The 12982-nt window shown below is 38.7% G+C and overlaps 1 protein-coding gene and 1 long non-coding RNA gene across 3 annotated transcripts in view; one reads left to right on the top strand and one right to left on the bottom strand.

The window, feature by feature from the left end:
* Nucleotides 1-801: 801 nt before the first annotated feature.
* Imp (IGF-II mRNA-binding protein) overlaps nucleotides 802-12982 on the top strand; it is a 37303-nt gene continuing 25122 nt past the window's right edge. The window contains exons 1-2 of one of the 2 annotated variants that reach the window (XM_018014361.2): nucleotides 802-951; nucleotides 1142-1812. The gene's annotated coding sequence lies outside the window, so the exon portion shown is untranslated. The remainder of the gene's footprint in view (nucleotides 952-1141; nucleotides 1813-12982) is intronic. The other variant, XM_018014363.2, reaches the window with a different exon arrangement.
* On the bottom strand, nucleotides 10749-12888 carry LOC149267927 (uncharacterized). Its single transcript, XR_016271260.1, has 2 exons — nucleotides 12355-12888; nucleotides 10749-11648 (listed from the first exon to the last, which is right to left on the bottom strand). It is a non-coding gene; the product is annotated as an uncharacterized LOC149267927 (long non-coding RNA).

Genomic DNA, 12982 nt, shown 5'->3' with positions numbered 1-12982 from the left:
AAGAAAACAAATAAAGAAAGAAAGCAAAGCAAAGCAAAGCGAAATAGTCAACTAGCAAGCAAGCAAGAAAGCAAGAAATAATCAAGAAAATACATAACAAAATTTATTTTTCGCCGTCGCCGTTGCCGTTGCCGCCGTGGTTGTCGTCGTTGTTCTTCTTCATTTTTTTTGTCTGTTGGAAGAGTGCAAAAGTGAAGCAAAAGCGATAACGATATTGATATCGATATCAATGCCGATAGCGATAATACGCACGCTAACGCAATCCGAATAACCGTAATCAATTTAAAACAATTGATAATTTGTAATTGTAAGCAAGAATTTTCCAGTTTTCTTTAGCAGCGACGTCGACGGCGACGGCGACGCAGCCGCTGCCGCTGCCGTTGCCGATGCCGTCGGCGTCTTACGCACTCGCACGCATCGACTGCTGTCTCGCTCACACCTAACAGCCTAACAAACAGCCACTCTCTCTCTCTCTCTATCTCTATCGCTCTTTTTCTCATTCTCTCGCGCTCTCGCTCTCTCATGTTGCCTCCTGCCTCCTGCTCCTAGCGCTGCTGATTCTGTCCGCCGTCTTCTTTGTCACCTACGCAAAAATCAATAAGCTTCCCTTTACCAACAAATACAACAACAACAACAACAACAACAACACGAATATATCCAAATTCTTGTTGTTTTCCTTTCGTTATTTTGTTTTCGCATAAAATCAATCAAATTAAAGATTTGGTGCCGCGCCGTTTTACAACACTGGCCCGGTAGCATGATAGCGTAGGAAGTGGGTGGACGGAGAGGTAGATTGGATTGGATTCTATTTTGTTAGAGAAACTTAGATAGCATTTGTTGAGCTGTTAAATTTTGAAGTTTTCCCAGAACATTTCATCAATTCATTTTCACTCGTCAGTTTCAATTTTTCACCCTCAACAACAAAAATTCTCCAAAATAAAAATCCAAAAAGTAATTAAAAGCCATCCATTAATCCAATTCAATTTTATACACCTATAGATAGATATATTAAAAAATATATAAATATATATATTTGTAGAAATTGATATATATTTCTTTGTATATATTTTAATGTATTTATATATAGTTATAATTATATATATTTGATATATCTCTTTACATTTTCATTCCATTCATTTAGACAATACAATACATATATACATATACATATAAATATATGTTTTGTATATGTATGCAGATAGAGGTACCTGATCTTATCTATCTTTCCTTTCGATCAAGTCCATTAGACGACTATTAGACACTGATCAGCCAACATCAAAATCGCAAGTGGGACCCCAATTTCAAATCAGAAGAAGAGTTACAAGAAACGAAAAAAAAAAAACAACAACAAAGAATACCTAATCAAAGCATCAGTGAAAAAAAAAAAAAAAATCAGCAGTCGCAGCAGCAGCGAGCGAGCGAATGTTATAGAAGAGGAAGTTTTGCCAAAGACACGGCGACAGAGAGACAGAGAGACAGACAGACAGAGAGAGAGAGAGAGACAGACAAACTAGACAGACAGTTCAGACAGATATATAGTTATACCTATGTATATGTATATATCACAGTACCGTTAGGCCACACAAAACGCACGTCATTGGAATTTGGAAACTGGCAATTGGAAGACTGGAAAACTGTGCAACAAACATTTGTTGTCACTGGCCGCATAGCGATCTATTTATTTATATATTGTTTTCTTTTCGGAACAGCCAATAGACGCCAAACAGTCGGCAGCAGCAGCAACAATCAGCATCAATCGCCATCAATCAGGCAGGCCAAGCAGTCGCTCAATCAGTCAGTTAACAGTAATCGGTAAGTAGATGCAATGCCAAATATAAATATGTATGTTATGTACATCGTTTGTACATCATTATGATTATCATTTCATAACCATATCATATACATATGTAGAGCTAATAAGGAAACGAGCGTATATCAATCAAAGCTTCAAGCAAAGTGTGCATTAAATTAAATGAATAGATGCAGAGGTACATATGTATATATTAATATAGATATATGTATATGTAAATGAAAAACATTTTGAAATAGTTTAAACTCTCTTAGATATCAATATATTCGCAAAGGTAAACCAAAGTCTTTACAGTTCCTTATAAATCATATTCCATCATATTCTATACCATATACCTGTATATGCCGCTGTGTTCATAAAGATATTGCTCAACATAATTTAATCGCAATATTTTGAAAACAGCTTGAGGATAATTGCAATTTAAAATTTTTTGCATTATAAACTTGTGAATACTCGCACTTAGTGGCTTTAGAAAAAAGTAAAGGTGATTTAGTTGTTCCAAAAAATATTAGTTGATTCATATAGTATATCATATACACAGATATATTACTTACAGAGTAAAATATATAAAATTAAACTAATCCCAACTAGGTTATGCCCTTGTTCATGGAAATAGTAGTAGTTGAAGCTACTACTATGGGAGGTAGTATGGGATAGTAGTAGTTATAGCTACTACTTTAGGTAGCAGTATTAGTGTATCTACTACTATTTCTATAATCCCAAAAACAACTTGATAGCATATCTTCATATATTATCGTTCATTGTGCTTAGATAATGTATATGATATATGTTTTCATTACTCATTCAATGATGCTTATAGAACCAAAAACTACATATATATTTACATATCTTACATGAAAGATTAATTACGATAGAATCCGGCTATAACGACTCCCTACGGTTGTTGATACGAATATTCTGGTCCCCAGACAAACTTATAGCGTCTTCCGGTCCCCTGAGTCTAGTTACAACCGGATTCTACGATATTTTCATTTAGTTTGTTTTGTCTAGAGCAATACTACTATTTTCCTTAGAACAACTTTATATACAGTAGGATTCGGTTAGATCGACGGTCCCTTAAGCGTATACCCGTAAGAGATTATAAATATATTATATATATAAATATCCATTGAAATACGATAATGTGGTCTATTTAAAATTTCGCTTTAGCTAGACTTTAATCTAGTGTTAAGTCGAGAGTAAAATATTGTCAAGTTCTGATATATAAATGAAAGTAAAGAGAGACACTCAGAGAGAAAGAGAGGGAGAGTGAGAGGTAGAGAGATATGTTTATTTTTCATGGAGATATAAAATGTACTAGTGCTGTCATGAATACAGTAAAGACTAACTAAAGCGAGCACAACTATTTCTTTGTAGTTAAGTTCCATAAGAGTCTTAAGAACTATTGCAGAATCTCTCTATATTACTCAGATAAATACATACATATATACGTGTGTACATGCCTTCTTCATCCATAGCCCTTCATTGAGTTGCTCTGTTCAGCTTTTCCTGCTCAATAATCTCCTGATGAGCTCAATTTGGGCGCACATTCTGAGCACTGACCGAAGTTTGTTTTATGTAACAGATGCAGCAATAAACTGTGGCATAGAGTTGCTGTCTGTTGCTGCTGCTGTTGTTGTCGTTGTTGTTGCTGTTGCTGCTGCTGTTATTCTGGGGCGTTGCATTCGGGAATTGTTTCTATTTTAAATGCCGAGTAGGTCGATGGCGCGTGGCATGAATGAATCTGAAGCTGTCTGGTGTTTGCCCCAAGACACGCCATCCCCTGCCTCTCTGTTCCTTCACTCTCCACACACATTTCTCGCTTGGATCTCGCTTGGATCTCGCTTGTGTAATCCGCATAGCTGTGTCTAAATTTAATGCATTTTCAAGTTGTGTGGGTATGGATGTGTGTGTGTGTATGTGCTTCCTCTGCATGGAGAGCAGCGCGAAATGTTTTCAAAACAATTTAAAAGTTCAATAGCCGCACACGAGCGAATGCCGCAGAGCGCAAGAGAGAAGAGTGTGTGTGAGAGTGAGGGGTGGGGGAGAGGATGGGATACTGCACAAAATTAGATTCGTATTTCCTTGGGGCGCACATTCCACAGACGCGGAAAACGCGCGCTGCCCGTGTGACCAATCACACACACAGACACACACACACACACACACACAGACACACACACAGACACAGACGTACTTAGAGAGTCATGCTCCACTATGTCCACTAATAGGATCAGCGAAAGCTTTTTCTTTGCGCTGTCCGCCAGCTGGACGGCGTAACTGTACCGCCAGCCAGCAGCAATTCTATAGGAGCAAGGGCGCGCGCGCCGCTTCCTTTCAGGCGGCTGTCCTTGAGCCTGGCGCGTTCGCTTTCGCGTCCTTCTAATAAGCTCGAGCAGCAGCAACAGCTTCTGCTCGCTCGCTCGCTTTACCTCTCTCTCTCCTCTATCTCTATCTCTCTCTCGCTCACTCTATATATCTGTCTAGCTTACTTGTGAACTAGTTATATAATCCTGTACAGACTAGTTCTATCTGCTATGCTCCCCCCGCACCGCCCCTTGGCCCGTTTTAGCTTATTGAATTACTCGTCTCTCTGTGTATGTGTGTGCGTGTGTGTGTTTGCTGTCTGTACTTTTTTGGCTGGCTTGTATAATTGTTTAATGTCCTGTTTTCTACAGCTTGTGCCGGCGCTCGTCCTGGCCCCTTTCATCCTGTTGCTGGTCTTTCGCTCTGGCATTGCTTCACACGCTACGCACAATAGATGCAAACGTTTCTTGCTTTGTTTTTTTTTTTTTTTTTTTTTTTTTTGTCTTTGTCTGCTGGTTTTTATTTTTTATTTATTTTACTTTTTTTGTCAGCTATCTGTGCTGCTTCTCGCTGTCAGTGTCAAGGCTGCAGGACATGGCAACTGTTAACTGTTCACACGCCATCACTACTCTCTCTCTCTCTCTCTCTCTTTCTCCCTTTTTTTCTCCATTTCTTTCCATATGCCTTGTTGCTTTGCTTTGATCAATTGCTTATGTTTTCAAGCGCCACACTTAACATTTTCAGCATTCGCCATTTTGCTGCAGCCAAAGAAATGCACGCACAAGCGCATGCATACACATGTATACCCACACTTATACACTCAGCCTACGCTGTCATTTGCTTCACTCACCTTTTCACACTTCGCCCGCACTCACACAAGCTCTCACTTCTTCACTCTCCTGCTGCTGTTGTGTGGGTCTCTCTCTCTCTCTCTCTCTCTCGTTCTAGCTAACAGCTGTTTTAGTGCAAAAGCTTTGTTAGGCTTGACACATATATATGTATACATCTATATGTATGTACATATGTATTTATGCATGCCTATAGTCGATTGCATTTGAATTTACACTCTCTCACACACACACACAATGACAGCTCTGCGCTTTGCCATTCGCTCAATTATTTGACTCTTCGTCAATCGTTGCGCTGATCTGCTGCCCGAAGCTTCGCTTTGCCCGCCTTCACACACCCACACACACCCACACACACGTACACACAAACTTGCCTGCTTGCACTTCGCATTGCAATGCCCACATAGCACTATGGGGAATTTTGCCGTTTTTCGGGTATTTAGTCATTTTTGCGAAGTATGAAAATTTATAATTTTTTTATGTTAACATCTTAATAAAACTCCAAACTTTAAGGTACTGTACCCAAAATGTTGAATAACAGTCCACTGTTAAGCCTAACAGCTGTTAAAGTCAGCTGTTATCTTCGAAAAGCATTTGCCTTCAGCTTACAATTTGTGGTAGCCGATTTTCAAATCATCGTTATTCAATGACCAGACATTATTTTTGAGAAATTTAAAAAGGATATGAATTTTTAGGGCTTCTACTATGCGTTGGCTTAAAAACCAATTGATGTTTGAACTTATTTTAATCATTTATTGTATAATTAGCAAATGTTGTCAAATTTCATTTCTTGTAAATAAAATTAAACTTTGCAAAGACATATAAAACAGCCCCAGGGGCGCACCAGTGTAATTCCAATTGCATGTTATAGAGTAATCAATTGGAATCTTAGTGCCTTTGTCTCAATGTGCACTTTTGCGCACAACCGGCGCAAATCAATTTTTAGCAGGTGACTATGAGCTGACCTGTGTGATATTTGGCTCAATGAAAAAGGCAACTATAACCAAGAAATAGTAATTTAGATTTTTTTTAAGGCGAAACTAAATAAGACTAATATTGATTCAACTTATTAATGATATTAAAAAAGCAAAAGCCGCTTTTTTGCCAAAATATAAATGCCAAATGGAAGAAATGCAGCAGGAACAAAAACTAGCTGAGAACTATGAATGACTGCCTATGACAGCAAATGTTTATAAAATAATTGTTCATTTGAGGCAGATTATGGAAAATACTGTTCATCCTGTAGGCATTTTTGGCAAGGCAGCGTCTAATTTGCACAACCAGGTCTATAAATCAGACTAATTTCATCACGCATAGAAGGATAGCAGAATCCATAATTTCGCTGATGGTTGATAGAGCAATGGATACATCTGATCAGATTATTTCTTCAGCAAATCTTTAGAAACGAGTTTGAAAGCATATAGGTCGTTGACTAATGAAGTTGTACGTCTTGTATTATGTAAAGTTGAAGGCACAATAAAATCAGTTGAAGAACCCGAATTTTTTCAGCGGATCAATATTTCTGGCTGATCTGGAACTCGAAACTGAAGAAAACTAATTTCGATTTTATGAAAGTTCGACTGTTTTCAATTAAAATTATTATTTTAAAGTATAAACAAGCAAAATTCTTAAAAAAAAAAAATTTTTTAATACAAAATTTTAATTAATTTTTTTTGGGTGGGCGGTGACACGCCCATTTTTCTAAAATATATTTCTGATGGTATACATATTAATAATACAAAAACCGGATCAAAAAATCTGGCTTAGTTTTCAAGTTATTAATTAATACCCGATAATTTGGATTTTTCCCCATAGTGCATAGAGAGCACGCACATGCTGACATACAAAAATATAAGCGTTGCCATTTGTCAGGCCTATGTCTGGGTCTCGCTCTTCTGCACACACACACACACATGCACACAGTACGCATTCGCTTTTTATTGCATACTTTGCAGGGTTGCTGCTGCAGTTGCTGCGCGCGCCATTTTTGTGTTGCACTTGTTGTGCAAGCAGCCACAAGCACACACAGACACACGCAAAACACACGCACCCACACAAGCGCACACTCACACACAGATGTATGTGTGCAGCTGCGGCGACTGTTGCAACTTGAAATCAAGCCACTAAACGAGTCGCGTTCGTCTATCATTCGCCGACTGACGACGGCCGATTGCTAACCTCAGCACCACATCCCCTGCCCCTCCCACTCCCCATGCAACTCTTTGCCCTTTTGCCGGTTGCATAGCCAATGCAAATTGCACGCCCACTGAAGCGGCCGGCGCACCCTCTGCAGCCAACGTCGAACCCCTGCTCAGAGGCTGCAGCGTGCAGGGATTGTGTGCTCAATATGCAGGCCATTGTGCAGCAACCCCCTTTTTCTACATATAACCTTTAACCCCCGGGCATGATGCCTTTTGTATCATCCACACGCACACACACACACACATAGAGAGCGAGAGGATGCACTTTTTTGGTTTGTGTCTTGAAATATTGGCAAATAAAAAGGCATGAAAAGCTTTCAACTTTAATTGGCTTCACGCCTGCTCTCACTCGCACTCGCACTCGCACTACCTCACTCTCACTCTCTCTCTCACTTTATCAGAGTCTTTCTCCTTCTCTGTGTGTCTGTCTGTCTCTGTTCGTTTCTTTGACATGCATTTGCCACCCCTCGTTTGTCGCTTGTGCTCATTAAACGTCAATTAATGTCACCTTCAACAACTGCAATTGCAATGCAAAAAGAAGTAAAAGGAGAGAAAAAAAAAACCGAACGAAGAGGCCCCGCATCCCTCGCTGCCCCTCCCTGCCTTCCTCTTCTACACTTCTTATCCTGCCTCATCCTGCTCCTGCTGCTGCTCCTGCTCCTGCTTCTCGCTGATTTTGTTTTGATTGTGACGCGTGCTTTGCTGTCACTTGGCTACCCCTGCTGCAGCCCAAGAGTGCGAGTGAGACAGCAAGTGAGAGAGACCAACGATGCCAAGTGCAGTTGCATGTGCAACAAGTGCTCTTTGTGGCCCATGGCAAGTGCCTTTCAAGTGGAGCCAATGCCTCTCGTCTGCAGTTAATATCTGCCGAGTCCTCCTCTTGCTCTTATCATATTATCCGTGTTCCTCATATTCTCACATTTAGTTACTGTCGCAGCAATAATTTCCAATTTCGAGCTAACCCGACTGCTTTGTTTAGTGCCACGCCTCCATGGGCGTTTGAGTGCCATTCCGATTTCTTTTAATCTCCTTCTTGAGCGACTCTCAAATATGATTTATTTATAATAGATACATACATTAATATATACATACATACACTAATTTATACATATATACATGCATGCAAACATATATAGTTTCATTCAATTATTATTCAACTATTGCCCTGAAAACCTTACCAAATTTATTGCAAGGATTTATTTCTTTTTCAATTAAATCATTAATTAAATTTAATTGTTATTTTAGCAAGCTATAAAAAAAAAATTGTATATAAATTTAATTTTTTGATACGAAGAAGCAGCCAATCTTAAACCTAATTTAATTAATGTAATGCATTCAATCAATACATAAAAATTCACGCACACAATAAATTATTAATAAAAATACTAGTAAATTAAAATATGCAAAAATATATTAAATAATAATATTTATATAATATTTCAAATATTAATTTAATTTTAAAATTCCATACATACATACATACAATTTTCGTAGGTTACAAAAAAATAAGTATTAATATTCATAAAAGCATTTGAAAAAATTTAAATTAAAATTAAACGTTTTAAATACATATCGGTATGCATATAGAAATTTTTAGTAAAAGAACACACACACACACACACACACACACACTCATTTTTCATATTTATTTACTTGGAACAGCTGTTAGGCTTATAAATGGTATTTCTTAGAAGTCTTAAATACATTTACATAGATAATTATATTCTGATATTAAGTCATGTATTAAACATTTTTAATTTTTTAATAGTCTCATATATTATTTATGTGTACAAACATTTATCACATATGTATATCTGTATTTGTATATGTACTATATACTCATTCTTATTCCTGTTCCTTTACTTTGCTATGTGGCAAACGAATTCAATAACTCATCAATTACTTAATATGTGTGTGTATTGTATGTACAAACGTGCATATGTATGTATCATATATTTGTCTATATATATATGACTGTGTGTGTGTGTGTTTAGATACAATCTTGAAAGTTGTTTCTTCTTCTTAGCTGCAGCGCTATCCTCTTGCATAGCTTTGTTGTTTTATTATATTTGCTGGCATTCGCACACGAGTTTCAGCTGTTGAATACCCTGTTGTTGTGCAGTTTGAGCGGGTCTATATACTAAGAGCATTAGACTGGAAATGAAAATCTATTGAATCTATCAATGTACGCCCTTAATGGGTATGTGTGGGTCGAGCACATTCGTTGTCAACAGACATATGTATGTATGTATTTTAGCTTATTCTATTTTTTATTCGCACATTCCAAAATACATACGTCTGCTTGTATAGACATACATATGTATGTACACATACATAAATACATATATGAGGTTCAATTTGCCTTCGGTGCTAACAGCTCGAAACACAGTGCTCACAGTTCACTTCCTTTGCTGCTTCCTTTTTCTTTTTAGAGCTTAAGCGCCGCCATCGTCGCCGTCGCCGTTTCTGTTGCTGTTGCTGATGCCGATGCCGTTGTCGTCGACGACGACGTCGCCGCATTAAATTTTTTGGCAACGCCAACGTCGACAGCGACGTAGCGCTACATAATCCTAGCATCTGCTCACACACACACACATACAGTCACACATGCTATATTCCCAATACGTGGCCAAAGCTCCCGTTTCCAGTTCCAGGCTGCGCGCCCCGTTTTTGAGTCGCAAATCGGCTCCGTATCTCGACTCCGAGTCGGAGACCGAGTCCCGACTCAGCGTCACAGCTTCGAGTCTTTAGTCGACTCGAAGTCTGAGTCCCATGGTTTGAGTGTCTCTGAAGCTCAACCAGAAATGAAATCTTCTTGCCAAATGCTATTTATTTTATTTAACTCAATTCAATCACATCATTATATAAATTATTAATTTGGGTATGTTGGTTCTCTGAATTGTTTTAGCTTTGTGTCAATTTTGAGTTAAAATTTTGAGCTTGAAATTTCGGTATTTAGTCCCAAAACTAAAGTCACTCGGTTTGCTAAATTTGGCATTACTACTCGACGAGCAGTGTTCGTTCTCTTTTCGACTCACTCTCATTAAATTTCGGCAAAAGCACACAACTCACTCACACTCACACGCATACTCAGGCACACATATGAGAGCATATACTAGTGAGCGTTGTTGTGTTGTCTTTCGCTTGAATGCGGTCGCGGTCGATGCTGTCGTTTTCACTGTCGCTACTGCTGCTGCTTCTGTCGCTGCCACTGCGGCTGGCACAGCCGTTGTGCAGCTGTGCTTGTATGTGTGAGAATTGAGCATAGGAATTTCGGGTAAGGCAGCGGCAGAGCGTTGGCGGCCGAAATATACTTGAGTGGAACTGTTAAGTGATAAATGTTACGCACTCAATGCTCTGTTAGGCAGCGCTAGCTGGCGTTGTTGAGCCCGTTTTTACTCTATCGCATTCCCTCTCACGGTTATTGTGCTCTTCTTCTGCTGGTGGTGCCGCTGCTGTTGCTGCTGCTGCCTCTGCCTCTGTCGCTAGCGACGGCAGCGTCGACCGCCACCAGAATGAAGCATTCACGTCGTCGTCGTTCGGTCATTTTAGTCATTTTGGAAGCACAATTCCTTTCCGTCATTTGTATTTGGAACGTCGCAGCAGAAAGAAGGTCGTCAAAAAGCATTATTGGCAAAAATATTTTCGGCATTTAGGCAAAGCATAAAAAACAAAAAGAAAAAACGAAACGCAAATAAAAGTTGAAATATGCATTAACGTGTCCGTCGTTGCCGCCGCCGTCGTTCATTGTTTTTTTTTTCCTCTGTTGTGTTTGTTCGTAAATAGTTTTATTTTCAATTTTCGAGAAACCGCAAAGTGATCTTGATCTGCTGTTGCTGCTTCTACACTCGTTCGTTCGTTCCTAAACGTAAGCAAAAGCAAAAAAAGAAGAACATAAAAGAAAAAATGAAATGAAATAAAATAAAGAGCGCGCACAAAACGTTCAAATCAAACGAGGTCCCACACAACCGAACATTAAAAAGGTGGAAAAGCAAAAATCATTCAAAGCCAATAACACACACATGCACACACACATACGTATGTACGCACATACCAATGCTTGAGCGCTGCAATGTTATTTTACAAATTTGCCAACAACTTGGACAAGAAAGTAAAGGAAAGATGATTACCGTTAAACTTGTACTTATTTCTGTTACGTTTTATAATTAGCAACAACAGAAGAAGAAGAAGAAGCAAAAGTAAAGTAGTGTCGTGTTGGCGGGGGACAGCGGGGATAGTCGTCGCTGGGCGCAGCATAGTGGGCAAGCAGAGAGGGCGGGGCAGCAGCAGCTTTTGCTTTTTTGATGTCGTTGCTGCCGTTACCGTTGCTGCTGCTGCTGCTGCTGCTGCTTTTCGTGGCATATTTTTTGTTGTTTGTTTATGTGTGCGTGTGTGTATGTGCTTGCATAGGTGTGAGTGCGTGCGCGTATTTGCCGCCCGCAGCTTTGTGTGTGCGTGTAGTGTACCTTTTCCTTTACAAATCTAAAAAAAAAAAAAATAAAAAAAAAAATAGAAAAAGAGAAAAACCAACTAATTTAAACTGTGTTTTGCCTTTTCCAGTTTTAACTGCTATTTTTTTTTTTTATTTATTTATTATTATTATTTTTTTTTGTATTGATTCAGTGGCAAAAAATTACATGCAAAATTTATATATATTGTTATATTAATTTTTACATAATTTTAACAAAACGACAAAAGCAAAAAAAACCGCATGTATAATTCAGAAGACGCTCGCTGCAAAGTCAAAAAAACAAATGCAAAATACAAAGTCAAAGCAGAAATAACAAACACAAAAAAGTTTTTTTAAACACGCTCTGACATCATCTGAGCAAAAAAGAAAAGGAAATAAATTACAACAAACAGCGGCAGCAACAAAAACAACAGAATCAACTACAATTGCAATCGGCGAAGTAAGCAATTAATAATAAATAAATAAATACATAAGTCGAAAGCCTATTTACAACAAACAAACAAAATAGCATAATAATTATTTTTGCCATTTTTGGGCTGTTCTATTTTGTCTTTTCGTATATATGTATGTATATTTTTTTGCGTGAAATAACTTTTTTTTTTTTTTTTTTTTTTTTGTGTTGCTTTCGTGATTTTTGCGTTTTGCCTACTTATTCACCACACAAACAAAAAAATGCCAACAACAAAAACAATTGCCAAAAAAGAGACACCAACGCACACACACAGGCCAAGATCAAAGTCAACATGACGACGACGGCGACGACAACGACAGCGTCGACAGCAGATGCAAAGCTTTCTCTCTTAGTATTTCACGCGTAAATCTCTTTTAATGGTAGTGCGGCAAACGCTCAGCGCGCGCCCACTCAATGGCGTCTGCTGCTGCTGCTGGCTAATGATAAAAGCAATGGCAAAAGCTTTGCAGGTCGCTTCTCACTCTCTCACTCGCTCGCTGGTTGGTAAGCCAGCAACATGTGTTGCAACGTGTTGCTTACCGGCCGGCCGGTCTCTGATCGTTGTAACAGCTGTTGCGCGCATACTCTCTCTCTCTCTTACTCACACACCAGCGTAGGGGGTGGCTCAATATTGAGCTTTCACGTAGCTACCTTTGTTTGTGTCTTTTTATTCTGCATCTTTTCATATTGCTATCGCATTCGCGTGCATTGTATGACTGAGTATGCATGGCCTAGCCAATTTTTCTGCCATTTTACATATATGCTCTGATCACACATGCACGCACTCGAATCTGTATGCCAAATGAGCTTTTAACATAACAGAGCAAAGCTTTTAGCTAGCTATTTGATTGGCTAGGGATATTTTTTAAAGAAAATCGCATTTTTAATTCATTT

Source organism: Drosophila arizonae, chromosome X, assembly GCF_054131065.1.
Source record: "Drosophila arizonae isolate 15081-1271.41 chromosome X, UAZ_ARI_1.0, whole genome shotgun sequence".
In the NCBI taxonomy this organism is placed as follows: Eukaryota; Metazoa; Arthropoda; class Insecta; order Diptera; family Drosophilidae; genus Drosophila; species Drosophila arizonae.
Note: the sequence above shows the minus strand (reverse complement) of the source record. Positions and strands in the feature narration are given on the sequence as shown.